Here is a 16,775-nt window from a genome sequence, read left to right on the forward strand (position 1 = left end):
ATTTTGGAACATCGATCCAGGATAAAACATATGATTTTGGAAGCGCCTCGCATGGAACACTTCAGGAGTTTCCAACATGCTCCTGAAGATATCAGGTTTAGTGTAATCTTTAAATATCAACCACGGAAATTTGGGCATGAGAACATAGACCAATTACTCTTAAGAATGGAATCTACATTTATATATAGATTAAACACGGTTTTCCCAAACGGGCTTAACTCAGCATGTGATATGGCAGTGTTCTTATAGCTTTTTCATCTGGTTATATAACTATTGTGAAAGGTTGGTGCACATATCGGTTATTGATAAGAATTTGGCTGTCACTTATCATCTGTATAGGAGAGCTATATAATTAGGAAGATAATGGTATGTGTTCACGTACTGTAGGTGTTGCTGCATTTTACAAGGTTTGAAATACCCAATTGATGATTGTTTTTGCAGATAGTGTCTTTTGCAATAATTAAAGGCAACACATTTCTAACGATATGACATGCTTAGGATCTCAAAGTAGAGTGAACTGTGTGCCAGCTTACTGCTTCGGCAGTTTTAGTAGGATGATAATGCCGACAACCTGAAAGTTAAGATAAACCGTATTGCTAATGAATGTGTATTACTAATGAATGTGATGACAGGTTTTTTCATCTGGTTATATAACTATTGTGAAAGTTTGCCTGTACATACTAGTTACTGACAACAATTTGGCTGTCACTTATCATCTGTATAGGAAAGTTTTGCGAATTACAATTAGGAAGAAAATGTTATGTGTTACATACTGTATGTGTTGCTGTATTTTATAACGTTTGTAATATCCAATTGATGATTGTCTATGCAGGTAGTGTTTCTTGCAATAATTAATTGCAACACATTTTCTAATGATATGATATGTTTAAGATCTGAAAAGCAGAGTGAATTGTGTGCCAGCTCACTGCTTTGGCAGTTTTAAAAAAAAGGATGATAATGTTGACAACCTGAAAGTTCAGATAAATCATATTGCTGGTGGATGTGATGACAGTACACAGCTGATGCCTTTACATGCTTATCATTACCTTGAGAGACCAATTTGTAGGTGTTTTCACCTGATAAGAATTTTCTTAATTGGTATCGGACTATATATTCTCAAGCCTTGCAGCTTGTCGACTAGTAAGCGTTTTTTCTCCTCAAGAAGAGGTAAGAGGAAGGGTTGCCTCTATAAAGATTGTAAGCTTAAATAGGAGGAAAGTTGGTATGTATCGTTGTGTGTATAAGGGGGAGGATATTGTTAACATTACTATGATTATCTGTGAAAATCCTTGACTGGGAGACTTGTTAGCTCTTATCTTGTTGTTACAGAATAATTGTGGTCTCTGATGAAGGATCAGGATCATCCGAAATGGGCTTAAGAATCCCGGGTAAGCCTATTGGACTTTCTCCAGTTTGGCAAGAAGCTTCAGCTCCCCTTTGTGATGCTATATTTTTTCACATGCATGCTCAGACATTACTCCATATATCTACGTTTGTGACTCATTTGGAATCTTTATCAACGTTGGAGTGCTTACTAGTCTCTATATGGATTTATATACTATAATTTGCAGTATATTTATGTGCTTGTCCAGATGTACGTTCATTCTTTGTTATGATTATTCACTCATTATTTGAGTCAATGAGTTTGGGTATATGTATGTGCAGCATTAGTTGCCAGATCACTGCTTTTTGTTCTAGTTTTCTAGATTAGTGATTGATATGACTTTATCACTTACATTTACAATATAGCATCCAGAATTTGTCATACGGACTCATGTGTAGTGCTTTCCTTCCTTTCCTCTGAATTTTGGCTTTTCTGCAGCAATTGCAGTGCCTCCGCTACTAATAGCAATTTTTGGTCCCTCACTATTTACCTTTGCATGGTATTTTTCTATATCACTTAAACAGTGCTTGTGTGAACTTGCCCAGAGATTGGGGTGAGAGAAGAAGAAAAGAAAAGCATGGCAAGTGGAAGAAGCGTTTGGGGAAGGGAAAAGAAGAGGAAAACATACTCTGGAGTATCTCTGCCCATGGGGCCAGAAACATTTCCTGCCTCAGTCTAATGCAAACACACACTACATTGGTTAGGATGTCCTTTCTCATTACAAACACTGCTCTTCTGTAGTACCAGTGATCCAACATCCATATAAATAGTGCTTGAGGCATTCAAAGGTACTTGAGCCACCTACGCAAACACTCTAACAGCACAATTCTGTCCTTGTTAATGTGCCAGCTAGAGCAATGCAGGACTGCTACTGGGTAGACTTTTGAAATACACAGCTCCCTTCTGCACATAGTATGGGAGAACTGGGTCCTGGCTAAACAATCATTTCACCCTCCATTAACCATTTAATGTTATTGGGATGGGCCCATCACTTCAAGCCAAATAAGATCTGGAGAAGCTAAAGATCATGGTAAAACAGTGACTGAGGGATATAGATAAGCAAAATGAGATTGCTAGGATTTCAGAGTGTACAAAGTCGTGGTAGCTTTGAACTTGTTTCCAAGCCTCACTGTTGTAGAACTTTGTATTTCTCATCTCTCTCTCTCTCTCTCTCTCCATTGTTGAAGAGGTTCAGGTTTTATCTTGCTTGTAACTTGCAACACAGAAAAAGAGCCCCTTTCCCCAGAGGCGTAACTAGGGAAAATGGCGCCTAGGGCAAGCACTGAAATTGCACCTCGCCGCCCCCCCCAAAATTTTAAACTGGTATAGCAGATCATCATACAATTACGTTAATTGAATATATGTGTTTAACCAAAAGAGCAAACACCCTCTTGGCTTTTAAATCAGTGGAAGGCTGGGCTTTTGCAGAATAGTGTGTTACAAGCATGTCTCACTACAAGCATACCCCCAAATACTTCACGAAGTTTCCTTTGTGAAATAGTGGAGGGTCTGCAGCATGGAATCTTAACTGAATCTGAATTTATTTATTATATCTCTGTGTAAACCGCCCTGAGCCATTTTTGGAAGGGCGGTATAGAAACCTAATAAATAATAAATTAAAATAAATAAATAAATAAATAAATAAATAAATAATCAATCAGAACTTGATTCCTCAAAGACTGGACATTCAATTATTTATCATTCCATCCTCCCTCCTTCCCCTCTGCTACACACACACACACACAGACTTTTAATCAACTGCAAGGATTTTTATGATATTTACAGAGCTTCAGAATCAGAGCTTCAGAATATCAACAGAAAATGTAGCATTCATTATTTGATGAAACTTACATTCACTTGGCATTAAATCCCTGCTTTTTAAATCTATTTGTTTGAAGCTATTAAAGCACAGCCATGCCCTCACTAGGCTTAAATAAGACAACCTGAAACACCCACAAAGTTTGCTCAAGTCATTGTGGGTAGATTTTGATGCAAGGAAATGGCCAAATGGGAGCACATATTCTGCAGATCTCTCTTACAATCTCCCATCATATTTAGGATGGTTTGCTCTTTTCAGTTTTGCAAGTTCTTCTCTTTGGGTCTGGCTCCAGCAAAAATAAAAGGAGCAGCATTCAACAGCCATTTATGGATCAACTGCTGCTTTAAAATTCAGCTTGTCCCTTTCTAACATGTTCGCAACTCGGCGTACAGAAAGACAGTCAATGCAGAGTGGAAAGTAGGATCATGACTACCTCTGCCCTCAGTTTCTATGCATTGACTGTTTCTTTGTGAACAAGTGTGCAGGTTAAGTGCGCGCACGCACACACACACACCCCGCCGAGAGAGACACCTTCCTCCTTGAGCGCCCAACAACACACACTGTCCCTCCCCACCTGCCAGCTTCTCCCTCCCCATACAGTCCGAGTCAACCCAGCATCAAACTAAGGCTCTCTTTGCCGAGCGGACATGCAAATGCTGCTGCTGGGCTGGGATTGGAAACTTCCTCCAAGCCGAGCAGCAGCTGCCAGCAGGCAAGCATTGCGGCTGCTTAGCAGTCAGCTCGGCATAGAGAACAGCAGCCCCAGCACAGCAAACTCAACGATGTTAGGGGCGCGCAGCGGCGGCAAAGGGGGAGGTGCCCGCTCGAGGAGAGGCTGCTGGCTGCTGGCACAGCAGCTACCTAAGGGTTCAGTAGTGGGCAGCAGCGCGAGGGGAGCTGGGAGGAAGTTTCCCAGCAAGACTTAACAAATCAATCTGTTCTGTGTTCTCTCCCACCCCAGGGGAGAACTAGTGGCCAGAACTAATTTGAGATCCTGTGCCTGTCAAGCCTCTGCAGAGCTCAGGTTGTTTGGCACCATTTACTTGATTAATAAGTACATTGGTAAAAACTAAAGCCAGTACAATCTCTCCTTGCCCGTGCCCAAGTCCCATGGGGGGGGAAGCCAGTGTGGGCGTCCAAAGTCCAGATGAAAAGTGTCTCTAGTTTTTCCCCTGTGCTGCATTTCAGAGTCCCAGCCACACAGCTCCAAAGGAGCAGAGCGAATCTTTTAACCATCTCTGCAGCACTGGTGGAGACCCCTCCTCCTGTAGACCTCATAGAGGAGAGGGCTGCTCAGTCCGCTGCTTCCAATCCCCACTCCCGCACAGCCCCATCCAAAAGCTGCAGACAGTAGCGACTAAGAAATAGGTACTGTGGGTTTGGCTTTCTCCAGCCGAGAGAGACTCTGGGCTGGCAAAGGCATCCAGGGAGGGAGGGTCTCTGCTTTTCCCCGCTGCCGCCAAGTTCCTGAGAGCCGGCTACAGGTGCCATGTTGGGGAGGAGGGGAGCTTTCCTGAGGACAGAGGCTGCAAAGAGGATGTGGCGTCACCTCCTCCACTCCAGCCCAAACAACGAAGACTGAGTGAAGAGGAGGAGGAGCAGGGCGTATGGGCTCAGGCAACCCGCCCGCCCGCCATCCCGCGCCCCAGCAGAATCATAGATAGTGTGGTGTTGAGCGCAGGCTAGGCAGGCAGGGAATCGCTTGACACTTAGCGCTTAAGTTATAAATGATAACTTGCAAAAATAATAAAAATAATAAGTTGTAGTGTATCGAGTTAATCTTGAACTTACTTTGGCGGCAAGGGTTCAAATCCTGCATACTTGCTTTGTAAGCACACCTACTTTGGCGGCAAGAAAGAGTCAGTGAGTTCACAAGGGCAGGCAGCAGAATAAATGGATTTTTGCTCCCATCTACTCCCTTCTCCTCGCGTCAGCAGCCAGGTTGGCTATGAACAGAAGCGGCAGCAGCACACACAAGGGCAGCATGCTGTGCAAGCTCTCCGCTCCTCCCCTCACCACCAGGAGCCAATGGGAGAGTGCCCACCCCACCCAGACCTTGCGACTGCCGAGTTGTGAAGCTCGCCTGAACCGAGGGGGAGGGGGAGGGGGCGCCGCCGGCAGTCCGGACTCGGAAATTTTTTTTTTTAATAAAAAAATTTTAAGAAATTTTTGTCATGGTGGGGGCGGAGGCAGGGCATGGCAGGCACTTTTGCGCCCTCCCTTCAGCGGCGCCCAAGGCACGTGCCCTGCCTGCCCTACCCTGGTTACGCCCCTGCCTTTCCCTATTACTCTTCCCATCAAGTGCGCATCCTGCCACTTCATTTCAATACAAACAAAGATACTTGGGCAGCATCTTGTTTGGTCTCGGCCTGAAAGACTGCAGTCCTGTGCATGTTTATGTGGAGTGTGTCGAGTAGTCCCACTGAAGATACCTCTGAGTAAACAAGGGCTTACAAACCTAATCGCTGCTGTAGTAAAATATCTGACTATCTAAGGCATTGCACAGTGGGGCAGGAAACCAGTTTGACAAAGGAGAACTTAGGCTCCCATTCAGAGGAAAGATAATAATGATGAAGGCTCAGATTTTTAAATTCTTCTGGTGGCCCCCTCCCCCGAACGATGAAGTACTGGAAATGATCTCTGCACCAACACTTGATGATTCTTGCTTCTGGTAAAGATTAACCATGCTGCGCTATAATGGTCATTGACCCTTTCCCAGTTCCTGATGGGCTATAGGTACACATCATTAACGGCATTTGATTCTTCAGAACTGCCTGACAGGTTCCTCACAGCCAGATCCAAATTGAGAGTTACAGCTCCAGTTTGACTTGATTTTGGTTTCAACTTGTCTGTGGATTAGCAAAACCAGTTCCGGTGTCATAGCGAACCAATGAGGAGCAACTGCTGCTTCTCTGCTAATCATGAAGAAAATAAAGATAACCTGAGTCAGTCGGGGACCAAGGGGCAGCAGATTAAGCTTTGGAGAGAGATATAGTCCTTTCTCCATGGCAGTCTGCATCCTCTGGGCTTTGTAATAAGCTATAACGCTCTCATGATTAGACAGCAAATTTAATCAGCTAAATAGGTTCAGCTGAATACCACTTACCCTTTCTTTTTGTTTTTTTGCTTTTGTATTTGTATTTGAATTCTTTTCTGAACTCTTTTAAATTACAAGATTCTCAAGGACAGATCCTCCCCCCTCCTTCTCCTACTTCAACTTGATAAGACGGCAGTGACTGTGAGTGGAGTACGTTGACTTTCCCCTTTTCATTAATGGGACTGACAGATTAAAAACTGAGAGATGTGGAAATAAGCGGCCGGTGGGGGGGCGGGAGGAGAAAAACGGAAAACTTTAATAGAAATCATCTGAGAAGTGTTCTTTGGAAAGAAGGGGAGGGACTGTGTGGTTCCTCTCCCTGGATGGCCAGTATGGAAAATTTCTGAAAAATCTGGGAACATGCCAAGATGGAGAATCGGAGACTATACGTTTCAATTGTGTAGAGTGTCTTTGTTTTTGTTTCTCTATTTTATTAGTGGTCCTTGAACGAATTGGGAGAAAATCATCAGTTAGCAGCTAATAGTTAAAAACTGAAGGGGGAAAGGCTAGAATCGGAGAGAGGGAAGAAAGAAGGGGGAGCTGTTTTTTGGGTTGTTGTTTTTTCTCTTACCCTTTTTGGTTGAAAACCAGTTTGGAGTGGAAGTTCACAGAAAAAGTTTGGAGATATGCCAAACTGAGAAGTGCGTTAGAGAGCTTCCTGTCTTGGAAAAGGATCCGGTGGAGCTGGAAATCAGTTGGCTACTTCCAACCACAGCGGTGTTGTGAACTACACCTGGTTTTGCACTCTGTATATGCTCAGAGGGAAAGAGGGAAAGTCACATCACACATAAACTGAATTGGTTCTTGGAGATGGTGACCATGTAGGATTTGGGCGTGCAAACAGAGATAGAGAGAGACACAATCAGAAAGTTCAATGGGCTTTATTATAGAAAGTTGCTCATCAGGATGAAATTCAAACAGGTCATCCAAATTAAAAACATGTTTCTGATTCAAGGTGTAGTGCAATGTGTAGCTAACCTATGTGTGTGCAGTCAGTAATTACAGCTATCTAACAAATCCTAATAAAACATTTAGAGAGAAGCAGAGAAAGAAGAAAGAAGGGAGGTCTTAGGAAAGGGAGGGCAGTGATTAGTAGGGAGGAGGGAAGCGGGGAGGAGGCTGCACTGTGCGTTGAATAGGCATCTCACCAGGTTCATGAAGAAGGCTTCAAAGGACTTGTTCATTGCTGGAGCTTGAGAGTGATGCAGGCTTCAGGTGCAAGGAGCTTGTGCTGGATTTCACAGCAGAGTCAGCCCTTGGTTCTTCATCCCGTGGCAAGAATCACTGAGCAGTCTCTTGTCTGCAGGTTCCATGCTTGTGCTACTACGCAGCTAGACAGCAAGCACTTGGGATACGCACATGAGCAAATATTGCTTGTTAGGCAAAGATTGCTAGCTCTCTGTTCAGTGAGCTCCATTCTTTATAGTTGTTTCTTCCTTTGATATCCATAGAGTCTATTCAAAATATCCTCATCCTTCCTGGATCCCCAAAAGGTGACAATTTGCTGTTACCCTCTGGATAGTGTCTTTTAATTATTAATAGTAATTAGGATATTAGCTCAGTCCAGGGTGAGTTCCATCTCCTGTTTTCGGGGAGGAGATTGTTCTATTGAGATTTGCCCAAAGCAAATCTGCATCTCTGAGCTGCAAATGAGCATCTTTTCTTGTCCCCAGATTTCTGGCACCTGGTCCCCCAAGAGTGTTAAAAGGTGTTAGCAAAGAAGAATCACAGCTATAGGTGTTTTCTTTGTGTGCATCTACCTAGGGTGGAATTTCTAAAGACAGCGATTGGGTGTAACAATACTTCTAATTCTACATAGTGAATGACTCTCAGAGAGATTGAGGATTATCCCCTTTAGGCAGAGCAGAGCAATAATCCATGATTGCTGTGAGCATTGCTGTAAGAGGAAATGCAAGCTCAGCTCCTACCTTCCCAGATACATTATCTGATAGCAAGTTAAATGTTAGCATTTGGATAGAAGACCAAGCTTAGCCATTGTATCTCTTTTGAGTACCTATTTCACAAACATTGAAAATACAGTGTTGGATTGCCTGGTCCGTCACAGAGCAATTAGCAGAGGCAATCATGAGACCAGGGTGTCATGCTCTGATCAGTGCATCTGAATTCAGGCATTAATTTATTCCTTAATAAAATGGAATCAGACACAGGCCTGGATTCCATATAATTCTGGGTTGGTAACTCTAGGTTTAATGTTGGGGTCAGGGTGTCCCCAACAGGGAGGAGATGCAGGATTATATTTGGAATATCCATACTAAGATTACAATTAAACATGAAATGAGACAAATAAGTTAATGGGAACATATATTCCTCTTTAAGAAAGTTATTGGACTGACTACTTGGATAACAAACACTAAGGATTATAAACTTATCAAGGCCTTTGCGTGGATTATAAAGTTTTAACTAACTAAGTGAATGATTAATGCCAATTAATTATATAATGGAATAGTTGAAGAAGAGGCAGAAGAAGACTTTAAGAAGATTTGAAAAGACCTTGTGGATTGTCAGAGAACTCTCCAGTTTTATTGAATGGAAGTGTAGTTTGCTCTTTCTCTCAAAAGTTGGTTTAATTATATCAGTTGAGGTCAGTGAAAAGGAAATATTGCCTTTCCCCCCTTTCTCAACCATTAATTAGCGGGTATACAAGATACAAGCAAAGAAATAATATAGCTGTGGGAAATACAAACTAGCTCTTATTTAGTTGCATAGAATTATTTTTTGATTACTGCTATCATGTGGTTGTTTATATTGCTTGGGATTTTATTATTGGCTGTATTAGTCAATACGGGGAGGGGCAAATATAAACATGTATTTGGTGTGAGAATGAATAAGGGAAGCAAGGAAAAGATACAGCATATAAGATGGAAATATAGAACAATTCTTACTCAACTGCATAAAATTATTTTTTGGGGGAAATGGAAATGGAAAAAATGGGGGGGGGAATTAAGATTATGCAAGACGCAAAAGAATGTGGAGGATTAGCCACCCCAAACTTGAAGCTGTATTACCATGCCAGTTGTTTAACATGGATTGCAGAGTGGAACAAAGCTCCATATGGATGGGTTACAAATATGGAAGGATCAGACATGACTAATGGCCTACACAGATATTTGTGGACAGAGGTAAAGAAAGTGGATGTAGAAATCAAAAATCATTCAATTAGGCACAGCCTATTAAAGGTTTGGGTCAAGTATAAAAAAGGATAAGTCCAGCATTGTCACCTATAGCCTCTATCTTGAATATGTATTTCTGTGGAGAAGAACATGCAAAACAATTTGATCAATGCAGAGCATACAATGTGCAAAGTCTTATGATAGGAAGATCAGAAATTAAATCCATTCAATCTTTAAATCAAGAGTGGGATGAACATCCTTCCTGGCTATTGTATTCACAGATTAACAGTATAATTCAAGAAGAAGTATGGAAGCAAAGTGGAAAACTGAGAGACTTGACAGAATTTGAAACTCTAATAACAAAGAACTCAGAGCATTTGTTGGGTCTTATACAAATTACTACTGAAATACGACTTGGAATCAGAAGCAGTGAAAGTCTGTATGATAAAATGAATGCAGAATTTTAATAAAACAATAGAGATGCAACTGTGGGAATTTCAATGGAAGGTGAACATAAAATTTACAGTGAATAGTACCTTGAGGGGAAACTGGTATAAAATGTACCTTCATTGGTATATTACCCCAGCAGAGATTTCAAAGATGAATACTCTGGGGAAATGTAAAGAACAGAAAGATACTTTTTATCATATGTGGTGGACATGTTAAAAAGCACAAATTTTTTGGAAAAGAATACATTTGAAGATGCAGCAAATCTTGCATATAGATTTTCCTTTCCCGCCAGAGAGTTTTATGTTAAATTTCACTAAACCATATATTTCAGCAAGATACACTGAACTTTCTTTATATATGATAAGGGTGGCAAGAATCCTCTATGCTTCTTTCTGGAAAACAAATCTGATTCCGTCTCTAGACAATTGGTATCTTAAACTGTGGGATTATGCATCAATGGCCAAAATTACCGCATATATTAAGAACAAATCTGAAGATTCTTTTTCTCAGACATGGGAACAATTTATTCAATATAATATATCACAGGGTTTGGTTCCTCACCTGAGATTTGGTTTCTTTTTGTAGAGAAATTTAATGTTGAAAGGTACACTAATTGTTGACCTTACTGTTAATGTTTTTAAATTTGCAGCCATTTATCCTTTAGATTGGAGAAGGGGAGAGAGAGATGATGGTGTAAAGAACTAAGGTGGAAGTAAACAGACTGTAACGAGAATCCTTGTATTTGTATTGTTTGATCACGTCTTGTTTTTACTTTTTACTTTTTTTCTTTTGTTATTCCTATTTTTCTTATGCTTTTCTGTTTATATGATGGATAAAATGATAAAAATACTATTTTACAAAAAAGCAAATGGGTTTGTTTGAGACAGCTTTGTAGGCTCAGCATCAGAAACTGCTTGCGCATCAAAGGCTGGTGGAACCCTCTTCCCACTATGTAGTACATGTCACATCACTACAGAGTCCAGCCAGGTCAGGATTTCCTATACCTCTGGCAATGGCTCCATTTATGTGCACCCTGTGCTCATCGATAGTGCTGAGGCAGTGCATGGCTGCTGTTTTGTATTTCTGCTTTACGAAAGCTCAAAGAGCCAAGGCCTTCTGCATCTGCCCTGAGTTGGTCTGCACAGCTGATCATCATGTTAACATTGAAACACGGTTGCAGAAGGCCTGGATTTGTTTCACCTGCATTAAAACTCGTTCTAAAACCAAGAACACACTGGAGTTAGAAAACTGTAATACAGGACACCTCATAGGACTGTTGTTGTAATTCTAACTAATTTACCAGGTGAGGCACAAACTCACAACTTTTTGTGAAGTATGCTACCAATTGCATTACAGTAGGGGTGTGCACAAAACCAGCTGACCCGGTTTGGTTCAAGTCCAAACCAGACTTGAACCAGACCAGGCGAGTTCAGTTTTGGACCCCCTCAACCCCCTCGCCCCCACTTTGGTTCAGAGGGAGGGTTCATGAATATTTTTTTTTTAAAAAAACCATTTTTTAATCAATTTACCCCCTCCGGGGGGCTTCTCCAAGGCCATGGGGGGGTCCCCCAGAGGTTCCCCCTCCCCCATCATGGGCTTGCAATGCTCTCTCCAACTGCACCTCACAGGTAGAAAGAGATGCTGGGCCAAACGTAGAGGCTCAGCATCACTCTGGCCACCGCCACCGGGGGAGGGAGAAAGACAGCTGGGCTCACCTTGCCAGCAGCCACCTCTCGGCAGCCACCCCTTCGCCACGAGGCAGTTGAAATAAAAACAAAGCAGAGGTTGGGCGCGGCCGGGTGGGCATGGGGTGGCTGCTGGAGGGCCCCCCCAGCCATTTGGAGGCCTCGTGGACTTTGGAGGCCACAGACTGGAGCCCTAAGGTCCAGGGGTTAGAGCACCTGATTACAGTGCTATTGTCTAATTAAACTCACAACTTTGGTATTGCTCTGTGTTAAGTGTGTTTCCAAAGGCATCAGGGTTCTATTGCCTAGTTAAATACAGAGTTTAATTACCAGATTCCTCACAGCCTTGGTTTTTGGGGTTTTTTTTAAAGGGAGGTTGTCCTTTGGCTGCACGGCTGTAACCAAGAATAACACAAACTGTTATTCCTCAAGATATTATAGATTAATAATACACTTTTAAAGGATAATTATTTCTCTTACCCTTGCCAAGATGCTTCCTTTTCACAGCTCCCACCCTTCTTTCATTATTTTCAGAAGAATATGAATAGGTTCTGCTGTAATCAGAAAAAATTATGTATGTATTTATTTGTTTTTGTTTGTTTGTTTGGACATATTTGTATACTGCCCAAAATGCAAGTCTCTGAGTGGTTTACAACAACAATTGAAAATTTAAAATGTTAAAACTATTAAAAAAATAATAAAACTATTAAAACAGTATCTAATTAAAAGCCGGGGTGAACTAATGTATCTTTACTGCCTTTTAAAAAGTTGTAAGAGATTGGGAGCCTCTTATTTCAGCAGGAAGCATGTTCCAAAGCCTCAGGGCAGCAACAGAGAAAGCCCATCTCCGAGTAGCCACCAGACGAACCTGTGGCAACAGTAGACGAACCTCTCCTGATGATCTCAATGGGCGGTGTGGAGCATAGCGAAGAAGACATTCTCTTAAATGCCCAGGGCCCAAGCTGTTTGGGCCTTATAGGTTATAACCAAGACCTCATATTTTACCCAGAAACTTATCGGCAACCAGTGTAGATCATTTAAGATATGAGTGATATGGTCTCTCTGAGATGACCCAGAGACCAATCTGGCTCGCTGCCACATTCTGGACCAACTGCAGTTTGTGGACTGTGCACAAAGACAACCCCACATAGACCACACTGCAGTAGTCAAGTCTGGAGGTGACCAGCGGATGTACTACTGTTCTGAGGTAATTTATTTCAAGAAATGGACACAGCTGGCATATCAGCCGAAGCTGATAAAAGGCACCTCTGGCCACTGCCACAACCTGGGACACCAGGGAGTGCTTTGTGTCCAGGAGCACCCCCAACTGTGTACCTGTTCCTTCTGGGGAAGTGTGACCCCATCCAGAACTGGCAGGTCAAAGTCATCTCCTGAGTTCCAACCATGCACAATAAGTACCTCCATCTTATCTGGATTCAGTCTCAATTTGTGATCTCTCAGCCAGCCTATCACCACCTCTAGGCAGGCATTTAGGGAGGTTATGCCTTGTCCTGATGATGCTGACATTAAGAAAAAGATTTGGGTGTCATCAGGATACTGATAACACCCTGCACCATATCTCCTGATGGTGTCTCCCAAAGGTTTAATGAAGATGTTAAACAACATCAAAGGCAATACGGAGCCCGAAGGGACACCATACCAAAGTTCAGACTATTGAATAACAACAGTCCCCAAGGAACACCATCTGGAATCTGCCCAAGAGTGGAACCACCACAAAGCAGTGCCTCCCACCCCCAACCCCCTCAGACGCTTGAGAAGGATACTCTGGTCGATAGTATTGAAAGCCTCTGAGAGGTCTAAAAGGACCAACATAGTCACACTTCCTCTGTTAATTCCCAATTGGAGATCATCCATCAGGCCGACCAAGGCAGTCTCCATCCCATAGGCCACCCAAAGCCTGTCTGAAATGGGTCTAGAGGGATCACAAAATATATCCTTAATAGTATAGAAGGCACTGAAAATGTAATGCAAACACATAGAGAATGACATTGACCTCCCCCCCCCCCCCGCCACAGCTCTGGCTTTTCTCCACCACAGGGGTGGGGGCCAGGGCTTATTGCTGTATGTCGATGAACAGAGAAGACACATTTCAATTAGGGTTTGCTCAGAGAATCACAGAGCCATTTTTAGCAAGCGGTGGGGTTGGGTGGTTATCGATAGAACGTTGTCATATCAATAACAAAGCTTTAGAGTGTATAGATTATGCTTGTGGAAAACCAATAAACTTTAACAAATATACAAATCTATTACAGAAAATGAAAAATGAAATCAAGCCCCTTTTGACATCTTGAGAACTGGGTACCATAGAAGCTATTGAAAACCTTTTTAGAATTGTAATGAAAGCTGAATTTATTGATGGAAAAATCAATAAAGGCAGGATCTTAACTATATTTCTCTTTGCAGGCCTGCTTACAATACAATTACAAGCGCCTGTAAGCAATGAAAACAGGTAACAGATGGTCCATTTTATTAGTTAGTTAGTTATTTGATTTCTATACCGCCCTTCCAAAAATGGCTCAGGGTGGTTTACACAGAGAAAAAATAAAAATAAGATGGAACCCTGTCCCCAAAGGGCTCACAATCTAAAAGAAATATAAGACAGACACCAGCAACAGTCACTGGAAGTACTTATTGTTTATTATTTTATTTATTTGATTTCTATACCGCCCTTCCAAAAATGGCTTAGGGTGGTTTACACAGAGAAATAATAAATAAATAAGATGGATCCCTGTCTCCAAAGGGCTCACAATCTAAAGAGAAACATAAGATAGACACCAGCAACAGTCACTGGAGGTACTGTGCTGGGGGTGGATAAGGCCAGTTACTCTCCCTCTGCTAAATAAAGATAATCACCACCCAAGTTAGCAGATTACCATGTGAGAACTGGTAATTACAGATTACCATGTGAGAACTGAATCTGTCTGGATCCTTGAGCATAGAGGCTGGGTAAGTTTATTTATTTACCCATTCTTGATTAAGACCATTGTATAAACGTTCTTTCTTTCTTTCTTTCTTTCTTTCTTTCTTTCTTTCTTTCTTTCTTTCTTTCTAGGAAAAATGTTTTGCTGAGAGCTGGTTTCAGGGATTGACAAGCATATTACAAAACTTCAATCAACAAAAAAGCACTACCTCCAATTTCCTGTATAATATAGAAATATTTATTATTATTATTATTATTATTATTATTATTAATGAATTGTAATAAATGTCTGTGACTTATTTTTTTAAAGACCACAATGTGGCAGCATAGTACAAAACTACATTTATATATAGCATGGGAAAGAAAAAAGTATATAAATATTGTAACCAGAACTTTTCAACATTTTGGATTCCCAAAGTTAAAAAAACGGGCCAGATTTCTTAAAAAAACAAGAAAATAAATTGCTAATTAATAAAAAACAGTTTTCAGAAAAGTCTTTTCACACTGGGAAAGGTAAGGATCAAAGGACACATATTAGGAAAAGATAAATTCAGCCTGGTAATGGAGAAGCCACATGGCCGGTAATAGATAACACCAAAGCAATAGATAACACCAAAGAAGAGAACCAGTTTAAATTATTGCATGCACTGGTGTTGGTGTTGATGGGGAATACTTGTAGCACAAAACATGTGCTGGTTTCAGGTTTTGACAAGCATAATACTACAAAACCACAATCAATAAAATTGATTTCCTCCTATTCCCTGTGTAAATATAGAAATATTTTTTTTTTAATAACAATATTTTTTTAAAAAGTCTGCGACTTAAAAAAAAACACCCACAGAATGGCAGCATCAGGGGCGTAGCAAGGTTGGAGTGGGCCCAGAGACGAGATTTTAAAATGGGCCCCCCCCACTCAAAGTCCAGGGCCTCCGCACACCCCAGGCCCCCAAGGATTTAAGTCTGATATTCCAAAATAAGTATGCTGCCTGGAAATACATTTCACTGAATACACACACGCACACGTCGCAATATATAGTGATATACATTGAGTACTATACATTTGTTTTACTTTTAATGCCTAGAACACACTAGAAAGATGAATGATTAAAATGGGCCCCTCGCTGCAGATTAGCAAAGGAGACTTTCAACCATGCAGGGTGAGCCTATGTTTGTTTTCTCAGAATTCTGAACAAATTCAGTCAAGTTTGATTCCAGGAGGTTTTTCACAGGAGGCTTTTAAAGCCCTTTAACACACACCTCCTCTGGAATGGAGGTGCTGCATTCACATGTTGGCGAGATTTACCCTGAAGTCCCTGCAAGTTATTGGGGAGCAGTTCACACACAAGAAAAATAAAATAAAATAAAATCACAACACATGCTTCACAGTTCTCACTTTGCAACCTTCTGGGTTGCAAAACGACTTGAACATAAGTGCATTTATAAATGAATGAATGAATGAATAAAATACATATAATACTGTTTCTTCCAGAAGTTTTTGTAATTTTTGCCATGAAACAAACCACTTATAGGACTTTTTAGATAGTTTTTTTTAAGCCAGCAAATTTTCCAAGCTGTTTAAAAATAAATATTCAGAGACTTCTCAGTCCCTCCCCCCATATCAAAGCCCTATGGCAGGCAGATCCCTATATATCCGGGGGTGGGGGGAAGGTAACCACAAAAAGGAGTTCACACTCTACCTGGCAGCAAGGGGTCTTCTGCTGCAGAGACCAGTGGTGGCCACTCTGGCTGCCTCCTCCTTCCTGGCTGGCTTGGGCCCTACTCAAGTTCAGGCTTCACTGCGGCCTACACGGAGGCCTCCGTGGAAGCCCCGCCCACCCACCGATCAGCTGAGAGGCGGGAGAAAAGGAGCTCTTTGCAGCTTGTCTGCTGCCTGGATTGCCGGCCAGGAGAACAAGCTGGAGAGACGGCGAACAGGGCAAGTGGCTGAGGGGCCTTGGGGCTGGGCAGGGGGCAATGGGGAGTCACATGAGGTGCCTCTGGGGGGCCCCTCCAGGCAGTGGGGCCCCCAGACAACTGTCTCCCCTTGCCCGATCGTTGTTACGCGCCTGGGCAGCATAGTACAAAACTACACACACACCACAATTTAACATATATGTATACTGCCCAAAACTTACGTACAACCGCCCAAAACATACAGCGTGAAAGAAAAATATATATACATATTCTAACCAGATCGTTTCAACATTTTGAAATCCCAAAGCTAAAAAGACATGCCAGGTTTCTTTAAAAAAGAAAAGAAAAGAAAAG

The 16,775-nt window shown here is 41.8% G+C and overlaps 2 long non-coding RNA genes across 2 annotated transcripts; one reads left to right on the forward strand and one right to left on the reverse strand.

The window, feature by feature from the left end:
* Nucleotides 1-1,182: 1,182 nt before the first annotated feature.
* On the forward strand, nt 1,183-14,986 carry LOC128340814 (uncharacterized). The gene is made up of 4 exons (XR_008313993.1): nt 1,183-1,222; nt 1,330-1,388; nt 13,991-14,036; nt 14,640-14,986. It is a non-coding gene; the product is annotated as an uncharacterized LOC128340814 (long non-coding RNA).
* LOC128340815 (uncharacterized) lies at nt 7,166-16,268 on the reverse strand. The gene is made up of 2 exons (XR_008313994.1): nt 16,205-16,268; nt 7,166-12,120 (listed from the first exon to the last, which is right to left on the reverse strand). It is a non-coding gene; the product is annotated as an uncharacterized LOC128340815 (long non-coding RNA).
* Nucleotides 16,269-16,775: the final 507 nt, after the last annotated feature.

This window comes from Hemicordylus capensis, chromosome 1 (genome assembly GCF_027244095.1).
Source record: "Hemicordylus capensis ecotype Gifberg chromosome 1, rHemCap1.1.pri, whole genome shotgun sequence".
Taxonomy (NCBI): Eukaryota; Metazoa; Chordata; class Lepidosauria; order Squamata; family Cordylidae; genus Hemicordylus; species Hemicordylus capensis.